The sequence below is a fragment of the Alexandromys fortis genome, unplaced genomic scaffold, assembly GCF_014885135.2.
Source record: "Alexandromys fortis isolate MF-2015 unplaced genomic scaffold, M_Fortis_MF-2015_v1.1 scaffold_44, whole genome shotgun sequence".
In the NCBI taxonomy this organism is placed as follows: domain Eukaryota; kingdom Metazoa; phylum Chordata; class Mammalia; order Rodentia; family Cricetidae; genus Alexandromys; species Alexandromys fortis.
Window position 1 is genome coordinate 8,007,394 of NW_026067921.1, and position 14,145 is coordinate 8,021,538.

The 14,145-nt window shown below is 44.5% G+C and overlaps 1 protein-coding gene and 1 long non-coding RNA gene across 21 annotated transcripts in view; one reads left to right on the forward strand and one right to left on the reverse strand.

Annotated features, from left to right (window-relative positions):
- The window catches only part of LOC126501214 (uncharacterized), a 166,316-nt gene extending 152,887 nt beyond the window's left edge, over positions 1 to 13,429 (reverse strand). For 9 of the 18 annotated variants that reach the window (XR_007591579.1, XR_007591577.1, XR_007591576.1 and 6 more), the window contains exons 1-2: positions 12,930 to 13,066; positions 4,063 to 4,144 (exon numbers count right to left, since the gene is read on the reverse strand). The gene's annotated coding sequence lies outside the window, so the exon portion shown is untranslated. Of the gene's footprint in view, positions 1 to 4,062; positions 4,145 to 12,929 lie in introns of all 18 variants that reach the window. The other 9 variants (XR_007591581.1, XR_007591583.1, XR_007591582.1 and 6 more) reach the window with 6 other exon arrangements.
- LOC126501217 (uncharacterized) overlaps positions 13,281 to 14,145 on the forward strand; it is a 92,696-nt gene continuing 91,831 nt past the window's right edge. For 2 of the 3 annotated variants that reach the window (XR_007591584.1, XR_007591585.1), the window contains exon 1: positions 13,318 to 13,453. This is a non-coding gene — a long non-coding RNA (uncharacterized lncRNA). Of the gene's footprint in view, positions 13,454 to 14,145 lie in introns of all 3 variants that reach the window. The other variant, XR_007591586.1, reaches the window with a different exon arrangement.

Sequence of the window (14,145 nt, forward strand, 5' to 3'; positions counted from 1 at the left end):
GTTGCAAATACAGAGGCCTGGGATAGGAAAGCCAGGCTGGGAAAGTCCTGTTGTCCCTCAGCAAGGTAAAACTCAGGAAGCTGTTACTAAGAAGCAGATCAGCCTTATTCTAGTGGGTTGCCTGAGAGGGCGTGACACCTGGGATGGGTCCCAGGGGAGAACACAGTAGGGTCGAGCAGTAGGATACAGATGCCTACGGACAAAGCATCTGAGCCACGGTGGAACAGGCTAGAGCTCAGGGAAGCACAGCATCAGGGGAACACTGGCATTCAACACCCAGTGACCAGAGGACGAAGGGGCAGAGCTTAGGGTAGAAGTCCAGAATTAGTGGGGGCATAACAGGAGGAACGTTTAGGTGTCTGGGCTTCAGATGCCCTGGCTAAAAGGAAGCAGCACGGGTTTTTTACCCAGTTACAATTGACATTTAAGTGCCTGGAGTGTGGACGCTGGGGAGCTAGGCCTGTAGGTAGGTGGAGCCTCGGAGGCAACCCAGCAGCTGTTGCTAGGGACAACAGCTGGCCAGCCGCCTTACTGTATGCTCCTGTGACACGATCACTTCTGCTTTTATGCTCACCCAAACGCTCCTTCTCAGGTTTGTGGGTTTCTAGATGTGTCTGTGACTCTGTGGCTTCCAGGTTAGTCTGCCCTGCCTGTTTGTGCTTCTTGTGAAAAAGCTGTACTCGCTACTCCTCTGCAACAGCCGCAATTTATCAGTTGCTCACTGCGTCCAAGGGAGTAGCAGATTTATGCAGACTAACTTACTTGATCCCCAACCTCCTTCGTAGGTAGTTCTTGTTATATCCCCAGTCTGAAATGAGGAAACTGAAATTCGTATGGTTTATATAATCAGCCCAAGGCCGTACAGCTGGGATGCAAAAGAGCTCACACCTCAACCGTTCCCCTCCCCTGGCAGCCTTCAGTTGCTCCTAAAGACACACTTTATGCATTTATACAGCCACAAACCCAGGCAATTCTCACTGAATTTTTTTTTTCGGCCACTAGATTTTCTAAGTAGCTACTTCTCTACCTACCAATGTTCTGTCCTCTTTTGTCTCTATCACACCCAGCATAGTATCATGTAAAGCAGACTACCAACATCTGATGAATTATGATGATCAAAAAATATGATTAGCGAGCCAGGTGTGGTGCTGCATGCCCTTAATCTCAATGCTTGAGAGACAGGGACAAACAGATCTCTATGAGTGCTAGGCTAGCCTGGTCCACATAATGAATTTCAGGCAGCCAGAGTGACACAGTGAGACTCTATCTCAAAAAACAAACAAACAAAAAAAACCCCAATGACCATACAGTATGATTAGTGGGAGCTGGGGACATAGTTTAGTTGGTAGAATGTTTGGCATACAAGTATGAGGATCTGAGTGTGATTCCTAACACCCATATACAGATCTGTGTGTAGTGATGCAAGTTTGTTACCCCATCACTGGGAAGGGGAGAAAGATGGATCTGCAGAACAGGCTGGTGAGCACAAGGTACCATTGAGAGACCTGGTCTCGAAATAAACCACAACCTGCTGGGAGGTGGTGGTTCACACCTTTAATCCCAGCACTCAGCACTCAGGCAGAGGCAGGCAGATCTCTGTGAGTTCGAGGCCAGCCTGGTCTACAGAGGAAGTTTCAGGACAGGCTCCAAAGCTACAGGGAAACCCTGTCTTAAAAAGAATCAAAGAAAAAAACCAAGCTGAAAATGCAACAACAAAACCAAAAATACTCACGTTAGATGGCCCCTGAGGAACAACAACACCTGAGGTTGACCTCTGGCCTCTATAAGCATGTGCAATCATATGAACATACCTATAGATGCATTCGGGAACAGTCTCACACATCTGCATACACTCACAAACACACTGTGGTGGTTTGGATGAGAATGGCTCATATATTTGAATACTGGGTTCCCAGTTGGTAGAACTGTTTTGGAAGAATCAAAACTTGTGGTCTTGTTGGAGGATGTGTGTCACTGGGGGCAGACCTTAAGGTTTCAAAAGACTTGAGCCATTCCCAGTGGTGTTCCTCTGCCTGCTGCAAGATGTAACATCTCAGCTACTGTTCTAGTGCCATGCCTGCCTGCCTGATGCCATGCTCTCAGACATGATGGTTTTGGATTGTCTGAAATTGTAAGCCCCAATAAACTATTTCTTCTATAAGTTGTCTTGGTCATGGTGTCTCATCATAGCAATAGAAATGTAACTAAGCCACACACACACACACACACACACACACACACACACACACGACTGATTAGAGCTGTTGTTTTTAATCTTGGCTTTATGTATTTATAAAGTTAATTAGGAATAATTCTTTATCACATAAAATACAATCAAGAGTCATTTAATGATGGAGACGCAATCCAAGAAATGTCCTTGAGTGGTTTGCTTATTTGTTAAACAGAAAGCAATCACAAACACCTATATTGTATAAACTACTGTTTATTGGGCTACATGATATATATGTGTGTGTGTTAGGTATGTATATATATAAAGGCATAACATACACACATATACACATGTATATTATATTATGCCTTATATATACACATATATAACACACATATATTGTGGGATATTATTTTGAGATTTGTTACATTCATTTATGCTGTGGAACATTTGTTTAATGGTGCAAAGATATGTTGCATTCTTTCATGTTGTATTTGTTTAACTCTGTAAAGCTGTGCTACCCTGCCTATCAAAAACATCTGATTGGCCTAATAAAGAGATGAACGGCCAATAGCAAGGCAAGAGAAAGGATAGGCGGGGCTGAGAAATCTGAAAAAGGAGAGCAAGCCACCAGATCTAGGAGAGAGAGAAAGAGGGCTCCAGGGTCCAGTGATGCAGCTACATAACCGGACATAGAATAGGAAGGAAAGAAAAGATACATAGAAACAGAGAAAGGTAAAAGCCCAGAGGCAAAAGGTAGACAGGATAAGTTAAGAAAGGCTAGCTAGAAATTAGCCAAGCTAAGGCTGGTCATTTATAAGAAAGAATAAGCCTCCATGTGTATTTATTTGGGACCTGTGTGGTGCCCCCGCCCTGAGTTAAAAAAAACACTACAATTATAAAAATTTTTATTGCTCACAGGGCCATGATAAATGAAAAGTTATATTAAATCAAGGATAAAAAAAGATATAAGATCCTCTGGAATAAATGACATAGTATCTTACAGTAATCATATTTATTGGTAGGAGTATGCTCTTAAATAAAATAGTAACCAGAAGTATAGCTTAGTAAGCACATAAGCCCCTACCACGGTCCTTTATAGTAACCATCAAGTGTTATGCACTGCGCAGCTGTACTGCTACACTTTTATGTGACCAGACGTGTAGGACTTACTGGCACCAGCACACCCTACCCATGTCGATCATGCCTCCTGCTCCAGCATTCTGAAAGCTGTGCTATCACTAAGCAACAAGAAGTTTTCAACCCCATCATAGTATCGTGGGACCATGATCGCATATGGGTCCACTGCTGGCTCAAATGCCCCAACAGTCACTGACGTGCACACTACGCGGAAGACGGGAGCATGCAAAGACTACCTCTCCTGGGGGACATTTCTGTTCCCGAGAAACTCAGATGTAGATCAACAGCTCAACGCGCATGTCCATGCAAACTTGAGAAGTGAAAAATCAAGGTTAAGAGATATAGAAATGAAGCAAACTGTTGTTTTTGGAAGCCCAAATCTGGACAGCTTTTTCATAACAAGATGTTCACACTTATCTAAACCAGAGGTTGCAAAACTACTCCCCATGCCGCCCATATGCAGCCCACACCCTGTTTCTGTGTGGCCCATAAACGGAGAATTGTTTTCATATTTTAAAAAAATGGTTGGAAAAATATTAAAAGAGGACTGGAACCTCATGACATGGGAGAACTGTATGAAATCCAAATTTTGTCACCCATAAATAGCTTCACTGAAACATCGCCATGCTTATTCAACAGCCCCTCCCTCCCTCCCTCCCTCCCTGCCTCGCTTCCTCTCTTCAGTCTTTCCTTCTTCGGCCCTCCTGCCATATGACCTAGGTCGGTCCTGATCTTCAGACGTTCTGCCTTACCTCCGGAATGTCGAGTGCCGGGACTGCAGGCGTGCACGCCGAACTCGGCTTCAGTCATGTGTTTGTGACGGCTGCTTTCTCACTGCAATGACAGCATTAAGTATTTGGAATGGAGAAAGAGAAGCCTAAAATATTTTCTATCTCATCCTTTGTAGAGAAAGCTTGCTAATCACCCATCACAATAACGTTAGGATGTCACAAGCCTTTTAACATCGAAGTTACTTCTATTATTTTAGTTTCTAAAGTTTTGTCTTTTTTAAAGATTTATTTCATTTTTATTAATGTGTACAGGTGCTCTTATAGGCTAGAAAAGGGTGCCAGATACCCTGGTGATGAAGTTATAGGTGGCTGTAAAGTGCCAGTGTAGGCAGTGATTCAAAATCAGGTTTTTAGGCTTAGCGTTGAGAAGAAAGAGGAACCCCCTCAATCAATCTCTCTCTCTCTCTCTCTCTCTCTCTCTCTCTCTCTCTCTCTCTCTCTCTCTCTCTCTCTCCCTCTCCTCCCCTCAGACAGCTTCTCACATAGCCTCAGCTGACCGAGAGCTCCCTGAACAGCTGACTGTACTGTCTCCGTATCTCAAGAGCTGGTATTACAGTAGGCGCTCTGCTCCAGTTTGTTCTGGTTTTGTGTGATGCTAAGGTTTGAACCCAGTGCTTCGTGCAAGCTAAACAAATACTCTTCCAAGTGAATACACCATCGTGCCAAGAACACTCTTCCGTCAACAAGTCCCACATTTTCAGAGTGAAGCCGCCCCTCTTCTCTGTTGATTTCTCTACAGTCTTTTCTGGTAGCAGGCACATGAAATGGTGGCAGACTGAGATGCCTGTGGTATGTCTAGGAGGATGACAGTCTTCCTGCCTAGGGTCCTCTTTCTCTTTGATAGGAAACTGATGCTGCGCATCTAAGAGCTCCTACAGTGCTGTCTGGAACTGTAGCGACCCCATAATGGATTTGCCAAATTAGATCCACTGATTATGGATGGAATAAAACAAACTGTTCTCTCTCTCTCTCTCTCTCTCTCTCTCTCTCTCTCTCTCTCTCTCTCTCTCTCTCTCTCTCTCTCTCTCTTTTGGTTTTTCGAGACAGGGTTTCTCTGTGGCTTTGGAGCCTGTCCTGGCACTAGCTCTGTAGACCAGGCTGGCCTTGAACTCACAGAGATCCACCTGCCTCTGCCTCCCGAGTGCTGGGATTAAAGGCGTGCGCCACCATGGCCCGGCCAAACTGTTCTTTTTATTGTCTAGGACCTAAAGAAATACAAAAGCGACTTAGGTGTCCTGGACACAGGAGTGACTTATCAGTGTTCTGAGAGGACACTTAATATAAAGGCGTATGGTCCCACAAGTAATCAATCTGCCCGTTAGGTCGCAAGTAAAGCGAATTGCACAGGATTATCTGTTCCCTACGATTCCTTGTGGTGAACCTCAACTGAATCTTATTTGTTTATTTACTTACTGATTTATTTTGTGGTGCTGAGAGGCAAAGTCAGGGCTTTCTACCTGGTAGGTAAATTCTACTCCTGAGCTCCATCCTCTGTCTGATTTATCTTCTGAGATCCAAACATAAATTTGACAGTCTGTCTCTGTCTGGGTATCCCTGTCTTTCTCCCACTTAACAGAGGTTTACTAGCTGTTTATCATATGTAAGGTACTTGGCATACGAAAATGTAAAAAAAATCCTAACTTCTTGAAGACCTTAGGGCTCAGGAGGAAGACTACTGATCTATGCTAACCTTTCTTGACCTTTGGTGGTCCTGAGAGTTAATCCATGACACAGTCTCCTTTTGGTACCTTTGGCCTCTTAGTTCTACTTCTCTGGGTTCTGATTGTCTCCATTGTCAATTTCCTTTTTTATTCAATCTCTCTATTAAATGCATTTTTGTTTTATCTTGATTTTGCCCACCCTAGGCGATCTCTTAAATTCATAAATCCAGTTCCTGTAGCACTTCTGAGCTTCAGACTCCCATCTCCAGGTCTATAGTAGACATCTTCACTGGGGCATCTTCTAACTCCTAGTCATCTCAACCTTGTGGCTGTTGTAGGAGTCCTCATTTCAGCCCATGATGCCTCTGCCCACACATCTGATCTTGGAAGAATTCTCAAGTCCACTGTGACAATGGCAGTGTCTCCTTTTGTGTTACTCCCCATGTCCTGTCTATCACTAAATTCTGTAACATAGCTCTGGGGGCTTTGGGTATTTCATGCCACCCTCTTCGCTTGGCAGCCATCTTTCCTCACCCATCTCTGAGATGCCCTTCAGAATAGTCTCTCCGCATATGTTCTTGGCCTGTTTACCTTCATCTTCCCCTTGATAATGTGTTCCAGACTGGAAAAATGTAGATCTCACTTCACAGGGGAAAAAAAGGCAGCAAAATATACGTGTTGTTCTTCATCTGATTTTTAAAAATATGTAGTAATGCATGGTGAAGCTCGGTTCCTATTGATGTGTCTGGAAGTGTCCCACAGCTGTCTACCTTTCCTTCCATCTACACACTGTTCTGTATTTACCCACTTCTCTATTTGGTGGCTTTCAGTCTTTAATGACTATAAATAATGCTTTGGTGAAGGTCCTGGAAGAGTCATCCTTCAGTCCATGTGTGAATCTGTCTATTGGGTAGAGACCTAAAAGTAGGCTTGCGAGGTCAAAAGGCTTTGCATGTTTGAAAAGTGATCAACACTGCCAGGATGCCCTCTACAGAGGTCACAGCAACTTCCTCATCCACTTACTAAGAACAGGTCTGCTTCCCCTATCTGCCTAGACAACCAGATACTTGAAAATTTATCTCATTGCCTTTGCAATGGGCATGCTTCTGTGTTGAGAAAGCAAGTAAGTATTTTAATACATTTTAACTCTCTTTTGTATTTCTTTGGTTTCAATCTCTGTGTTATATACTTTGCCCAACTTTTCAGAATTTTGGGTTGGTTGTTGATTTCATCTGAAGTAATTCTAACTTCTAGGTTCAGTCAGAAATCCTAGTGTTTTTATTACCATTCAAAAGCTGTATTGCTGTAGACTATTTTTTTAAGTCACAATCTTGTCATGCTTTTGCTAGGTTTAATCTGTATGTTCATGGGGAGGGGACCATGCTTGTTCTGTGGCATGTGTATGGAGGTCAGGGGATGACTTAGAAGAGTTGGTTCTCTCCCACTGTGTGGGTACCAGGGATCAAACTCAGGTCATAAGGTTTGGAAGCAAAGGACTTTAATCATTGAGCTGTCTCAAAGGCCTCTCAAATTTTTACTCTAATAATAAGTACCAAGAGTTATATGACAGGGGACCTCACATTTGGAGGTTATGAACTGACCCTTAGAATTCCTGACTGCCTGAAACAACTTGACAAGATCACTTTATCCTCTACCTAAACCATCTCATTTCATTTCCCTAACAGCCCAATGAAACACAGAATATTTATTAACTATGGAGTGAGGTTCAGAGAATGCCAATGACCTGGGTAACACAGCTAGGAACTCTTCTTCTTCTGAATCCCTAAAAGCCTAGTGCTCCATCATCTATCTCCATTCCGACTTTTTTCAACACACTAGATGCCAATTCCCCCCCACCCCCGCTTTTTGAGACAAGAGTCTCACTATACAGCCCAGATTGGCCTTGAACTCACAATCCTCCTGCTTCAACTTTCTGAACTGTAGTATCAGAAACAGTAACAGGTATAGTATAGTAACACATATATATAGTTTATAATATATATAGTAACTATATATAGTATAGTAACAGGTATAATAGTGTAACAAATACATATATGCTATACTACATATAGTATACATATATATAGTATATATATATATAGTATGTAACTATATGTAGTATAGTAACAGAGTAACAGGTTTGTGCCGCTATACCTGCTTCTAGAAGGTGGTTCTTCATGTCTCTAATTTCTACTAATTAGATCACTCCCTTTTTTCCTAAAACACCCAGTGGTCAGTGTTAAGCTCCAACTATGTGCAAGAATCTTCACTGAATTTACATTTTAGAAGCCCTCAACTATATGCAATAAAGGGAATGGTAGTGTGGCTTTGGTAATTAAATTATGTTACTGTGAAAAGATGCCCAGGGAGGTTAGAAAGGGGATAGGGAAGGACACTTCAGGTGGAGGAAGGGCTCTTGGAGGAGATGATGTTCTAAGAAAAACCAGAAGGATGAAAAAATATCCCTGAAAAGAAAATACTCGAGGCATGGTAGAGCTGGAACCTGAGAGAATGATTTGAGACCGAGCTGGAGAGCTGGTCTAGGATGCCACACAAGACATGGAAGGCCAGGAAAGGAGTCTAGCCTGCATCCAAGTACAAGCAGACGACATGGAAGGATTCTAAGAGGAGAAGCCACATGGTAAGCTGTGGTTTATATCTTATGACACCTGGCTTGAATCGGTGGTCTAACTGTGCTGGAGAGAACAAGAACAATCACTCATTACAGCCTGGAAGGGTGGCACACACTTGTAATCACAACACTCAAGAGTCTGAGACAGGAGGATAACAACTTTGAGGCTAGCTCAGGCTATATAGTTAGTGAGACTTTTTAATTTTTTTCCTTCCTTCTTTTTTTTTTTTTTAAAGGCCATATTATGAGAATAGAGAGAGGATGCTGATTTGGACTAAGATGGTAGCAAAGGAGGTAGGAAGATTAAGTTTGGGAAATGTTTTAGAGGCAGAGTTGAAGTCCTCGTAAATTGGACGTGCAAATTGGAGAAACAGAAGAACCAAGAAGGTCTACACATGCTTTCAGCTCAGGGAACTGGCAGACGGTGATGCTAGTCAACCGGAAGATGCCCAGGAGCACCCAGAGTTCTTCTTTTCCACCGTACACCCATAGCTTCACAGACCATGAGTTTACTCTCTTCCTAGTACCTTTGTTTGTTCTTGACATGCCCTTGAGTCCTTCCTACCCGAGAGCTTCCTCCAGCTCCTTCCTCTGTTCTCACATGCCCCTCGCTCCATCGCAGTCTAGTTCCTCTGTCTCCTTTACCAACGTACTTTTGGCCAAATAGATGACCTTTGTTGCTAAATCCAATAACTTTTCAGCCTTCATTTATCTTAAACTCTCTGGTGTTTAATGCTATTTTCTGTCCTCACAAAGCATCTAAAGCTTCTTGTGCCTTCTCCTTCCACCTCTCCAGTTAGCTCCCTAGTACCCTCCCTTCCTCACCTTTTAAAGTGGCATTTCCATGGTGCTGAAGCCAGGCCCCCTTCTCGTTTGGGGATTTCATTTGTAACCATGAACTCCCAATTATTCTAATGACTCTGACACAGAGATGCCTCTAGAGTTTTGGCTTCCTCTGGCAAGTAGTACACAGCTCACTTTGATATCCTATGGATACTTCAAACTCAGTAGGCTTAAAATGAAACTAATTCCTTCTTGCTGTGACCTGCTTTTCTTCCCAAGGCCCCTGTCTTGGTGACTGATACTGCTATCATCCTGTTTACCTAAGCCATAGTTCTCCCACTATGTCTCAACCATATTGATAAAATCAATAACCAGACTCGCTCGTTTTAATATTGAACCCTTTCTTTTTCTAGAGTCCCCTTCTTGCTGTCTTAGTTTAAGAGTTCCTGTCCCTGCCCCCCTTTTTTTCCTTAGGATGCTGAACTTCCTTCTGATTAATCTCCTGGCTTACAGCATCACTAACAAATCTCCAAACAGCAGTGATCTTTTAAAAGTGGCCATTAAGCAATTTGATAGGTCGAGGAGCGGATTCAGCAGTTAAGAGCACTTACTGCTCTTGCAGAAGACCCAGGTTCGGATCCCAGTACCCACATGGTGGCTCACAACTGCCTGTTAACTCCAGTTCCATGGATATCTGACATCCTCTCCTGACCTCCTATGGCTCCTATATGCATGTGGTATACATGCAAAGACACATTAAATAAATAAATATTGAAAAATAATCAACAGCTTGCCATTGGCCTTAGAGTGAGTCCAAACTTCTTAGAGGATCAAGCCTCTCACGCTACAGGAAGCCCGATCATCTTTCAGGACTTCTGCCACGCATTCGTGCAGTGTAAACATGTGTGGAGCATCTTCTACTTAGAGGGCACCATCCTCTTGGCTCAGCTCTTCGGGTGTGCCTTTGGTCTGGAATTGGCCTGCCTTTATTTTGCTCACCACTCCTGTAGCTCAGCACTCTCCTCTGAGCTGTCCTGTAGACAGCATCTCACTATTATGTGACCAACTGTGTCTTCCTTTGTCTCCTCTTTGTACCATAGGATCCTGCAGGCCCCGGAATGTGCTTACCTTTGTATTTCTAGGGCCACAGCAAGCACTCAATAATGGATTGAGCAGCAGAGTTGGGTTTCAAAGTCAGGACTTCTCTTTCCAGCACAAATCTCACATTTCTTCACACTATTTTTTTTTTTTAAATATCTTGAGTCTAAGGGATTCGAAATTACAACAGGGTATGTTTATATCTGTTGCTAATTAAAATACAGGCAAACAGATGTTTGGCTCCATCAGAATCCAACTGATAACTGGTTTTGGATAGCCCTTCCTCCATCATTCCACCCCTGGTTCATTGAGGCATGCGGGGTTGACCGCATCTGGAATAACTGGAAGGCCTATGCCTCGTCTCACAAATAGTTGCACTTTTTGGCCTGTTGCTTCTCTACCACGACAAGACAAAGAGAGACGAAACGCAGAAGGAAACCAGGCAATCTTCTGCATGTGGCAAGTCACATCAAAACTCCCTGCACCACCACCAAGTCACCTTTCCCATGAACTCACCCCAGTCTCTACAGCTAGGGGCTAACGGGTGGATGCAGAAAAACAAATCTAACAGCTAGAAATTGGAATTAAATGCAAGGAAGCATCAAGATCTTTTAGTAAGCTTCCATAAAACCACCACCAACATGCAAAGACCCACATCCAGTACACAGAAGTGGAGACCCGTCTTTCTTCAAAGCTGCATGTGCTCTATTTTTCACCCAACAAATTATCTCCATCAGAACCCACCTATTTGCAGTCTTATCTCTCTGCTATTGCCTTGGCGATAGTCTTGTTATAAAGAAGAAGGAACTGGAAGCAAAAAAATATAAAAAGCAAGGCTTGCCTTATCAGGGACGTAGGGGAATCAGTGAGAGAGACATTTAGTTCACAAGGTGACAGGGTTTCCTGTATGTAAAGCAGCCCTGCAATCACACTTCATACTCTTGGGGCCACAGTGCCAACCCATACTTGTTTGTCCTTCCTGGGCCTGGACTGCATTCAATTCTATGCCTTATTTAGTTGTTGAAATGATTCCTTCAGCTTCAATGTGTACTTTTTAATGCTTCATTTTGGAAATATCACACTTAAATATTTTCTCTTCTTGAGCTTTAGTTCCAAAGCTGAGGAATGAAGATTTTTTTGGGGGGGGTGGTGAGGAGTGGGGAATGGATTTTTCTTTGCTTTACATATCAAGAATGGCTTTCTCAAATCACTAGTAAAGTAGCCTGGCAGGGCCTTAAGCCTCCTACAATGACGTTTTCCATGAGAATTAGCATTTAATTGGGATAATTTGTTTTCAACAGAAAGCAGAAATTCTTTTCCAAGAGGATCAGCGTGATAATGTCTTACCAGCTAGTGCAGCGAGACCAAATATAAACCAGTTCTGAGAAACAGGAAGTGAACCTGACTGGTCTAGTCTGAGTGTCCCTGGCAGTGACGCAAATACAGAAATCAAATTAGGAAAACAAGATATGTGGGTGTGAGGCAATCGATAATAGACCAGGATGCTACAACATAAGCAAAGAAGCCTTTAACCAAATGCCATTCATTTTAATAACACCCTGAGCAGTTTGATTTTCCTGTACCACACTGGTGATTAGCGAGCGGGGCGAGCTTGAGTTCCCTAGCAACCGGATGAGCTTTTGAGACAGCCCTGAGCCTTTCCGTTAATCCCCTCAACCCCTTCCTTCGAAATGGATGGCTGACAGGAAAATGTTGCAGAAAGTGCTTCTGGAGACTTCCAGGAGGGACATGGAAAGGAATAATAATGATAATTAATAATGATGATGATAATAATAATAACTCCTGAAAATTGTAGGCAGGTGAAAAGAGAAACGTTCCTAGGTGCCCACCTTGTCTCTACAGTTCACTGCTCTCAAGTCTAGGTTTCCGATTCCCCTGGGGGAAAAGGGCAATGGAGCTGAAATTGTCGGGAGTTTAAGGTGGTCTCCTCTTGGAACATGGGGCAGTATTGTTTTGTCTCTCAGAAGGATCCCTCTGAAGGGAGGGTGAACCCTGGAACAGGTGGCCGTTTGTGTAGTGGCAGGCTGACTGATGGCTTGGGCAGGGCAAAATATACCACATTTTCTTTCTCCTTTAAGCCCTATGAATTACCTTGGTCGAAGGTGCTTGGGGTTGTGGGGGGGCAGAATGAAGCTTTTTCCTATTGATTGTTTAATTGCACCAGAGGCTGCTTGTCCAAGGCTCTGGCCAAGAGCGTCCCCCCACCCCACCCCCGTGTGTTCAGTGAGGCTCGACCATTTTCCCACCCTTTCCCCTAGATTTGAAGAAGACAACCCAGAAAGTCCAGAAAGGCTAGAGGAACCTGGGGTGTGTTGGCCTTTTGCTATTCAAGGGTGTCCTGCAGCGCCAGGGCTGCTGGGATGAAGTCCCTACAACCCTGAATCATTGCCTCTAGCTGAGTCCTGAGTTCGGGATCTACAACTCCACCCACCGTGTGACCTGGGGCGACTGTCGGGCATTAGTCAAATAATTACTCTTACTGCTACTGGCTGGCCATCTTTTCTATGGCTTGGGTCTCTGTTAGCTGGGCATTTGACTCCTTGGGGCCCGATGGCTCCTAGTGCTACCGCCATCCCACCTAACCCCCCTGCGCGCTCCCTTCCCCAGGCGACCACCTGCGCCGCCCAACTTACCCTCTGCCCCGCAGGGAGGGCCCCTGGGGGTAGCAGAGCCCTCCCCTCTCCCGGGCGGCTCAGGGGGAGCTCGGTGTTTGCCTCCAGCCCTTTGCTACCGAGGATCAGGTTCCTCCCCTCCTCCCCCTCCAGCTCCGGCCGCCGCCGCCGCCGCCTCCTTCTTGCATGACACAGCACAACCGCAGCTGCCGCAGCAAGTCCAAACCATCCGCCCAGGAAGCGCCGCAACCAGGGCTCGGGAGGGGCGGAGGGGGCAAGGCAGGGGTCTTGTCCGGGGGTAGTCTTGGCCCCACTTTGCACCACACACTCCCTCCTTGCCCAGGGCAAGCCAACAAAATGAGATTCAAGCTGACCAGGCCGAGCCGTGGAGGAATGCTGGGGCTTGCCCGCAGAAGGGATGGGGCCAGAGAGGCGTGGGTAAAAGCAGACCCCAAGAAAGGGCAGGACATTTCAGGTGAAGAAAGGTAAGCCGAGTCCGTGAAGTCAAGGGCCAGGCTGTGGAGATTAAAGGAGGTCAAAGAGAGGTAAGGAGGTAGAGTTGCTGAGAAGAGAACCAGCTGCTGCTGGTGGGGGCGGGGGTGGGGGGGTAAGAATTTGGGAAGGCCTGACCTGGGCACATAAGCAAAGGGCCGGAATTGGGAGAGTCAGGGGAAATATGGGTAAAGGATGAAACGTGAGGTTGGAAGGCCAAAAGGATGGAGGTTAATAGAATTCGAAAGGATGTAAGTGCGATCGTTTTTCATAGCTGATGAGGTAGGAAGACATACACCCAAGGCCAGGCCAGAAGGCCCTCACCCATCCCACTCTTCAGGTTACTGAGTTGTTTTTTTTTTTTCTTTTCCCCAGTTTCGCCCATCTAGTTTTCCTTGTAAGAAATGGGAAAGAAGATGGGCCAACAGAGAAATAGCCGTTTATTTTAGATTTATAGGATAATATTTCCATTATCCATAAAAAGTTTGAGACAGAGAATTGCAATTCAAAGTAGAATCCCCCTCCCCAGACTGCAAGTCAGTAAGACTAAGTTCTTCAAACTGTTACTTCCCATACATCATTGGACTCAAATAAGCCTTTAAAGGCTAATGTTGAAGTTAAATGCTAGCAGTGGGGACAGAATCAGTGGTTTCTAATACATGAAAAGGCACATGCTTGCTTTCTATCCACACACATGCATATATGTATACATAATTTCTAGTGTGTAACATGTACAGTATGATTA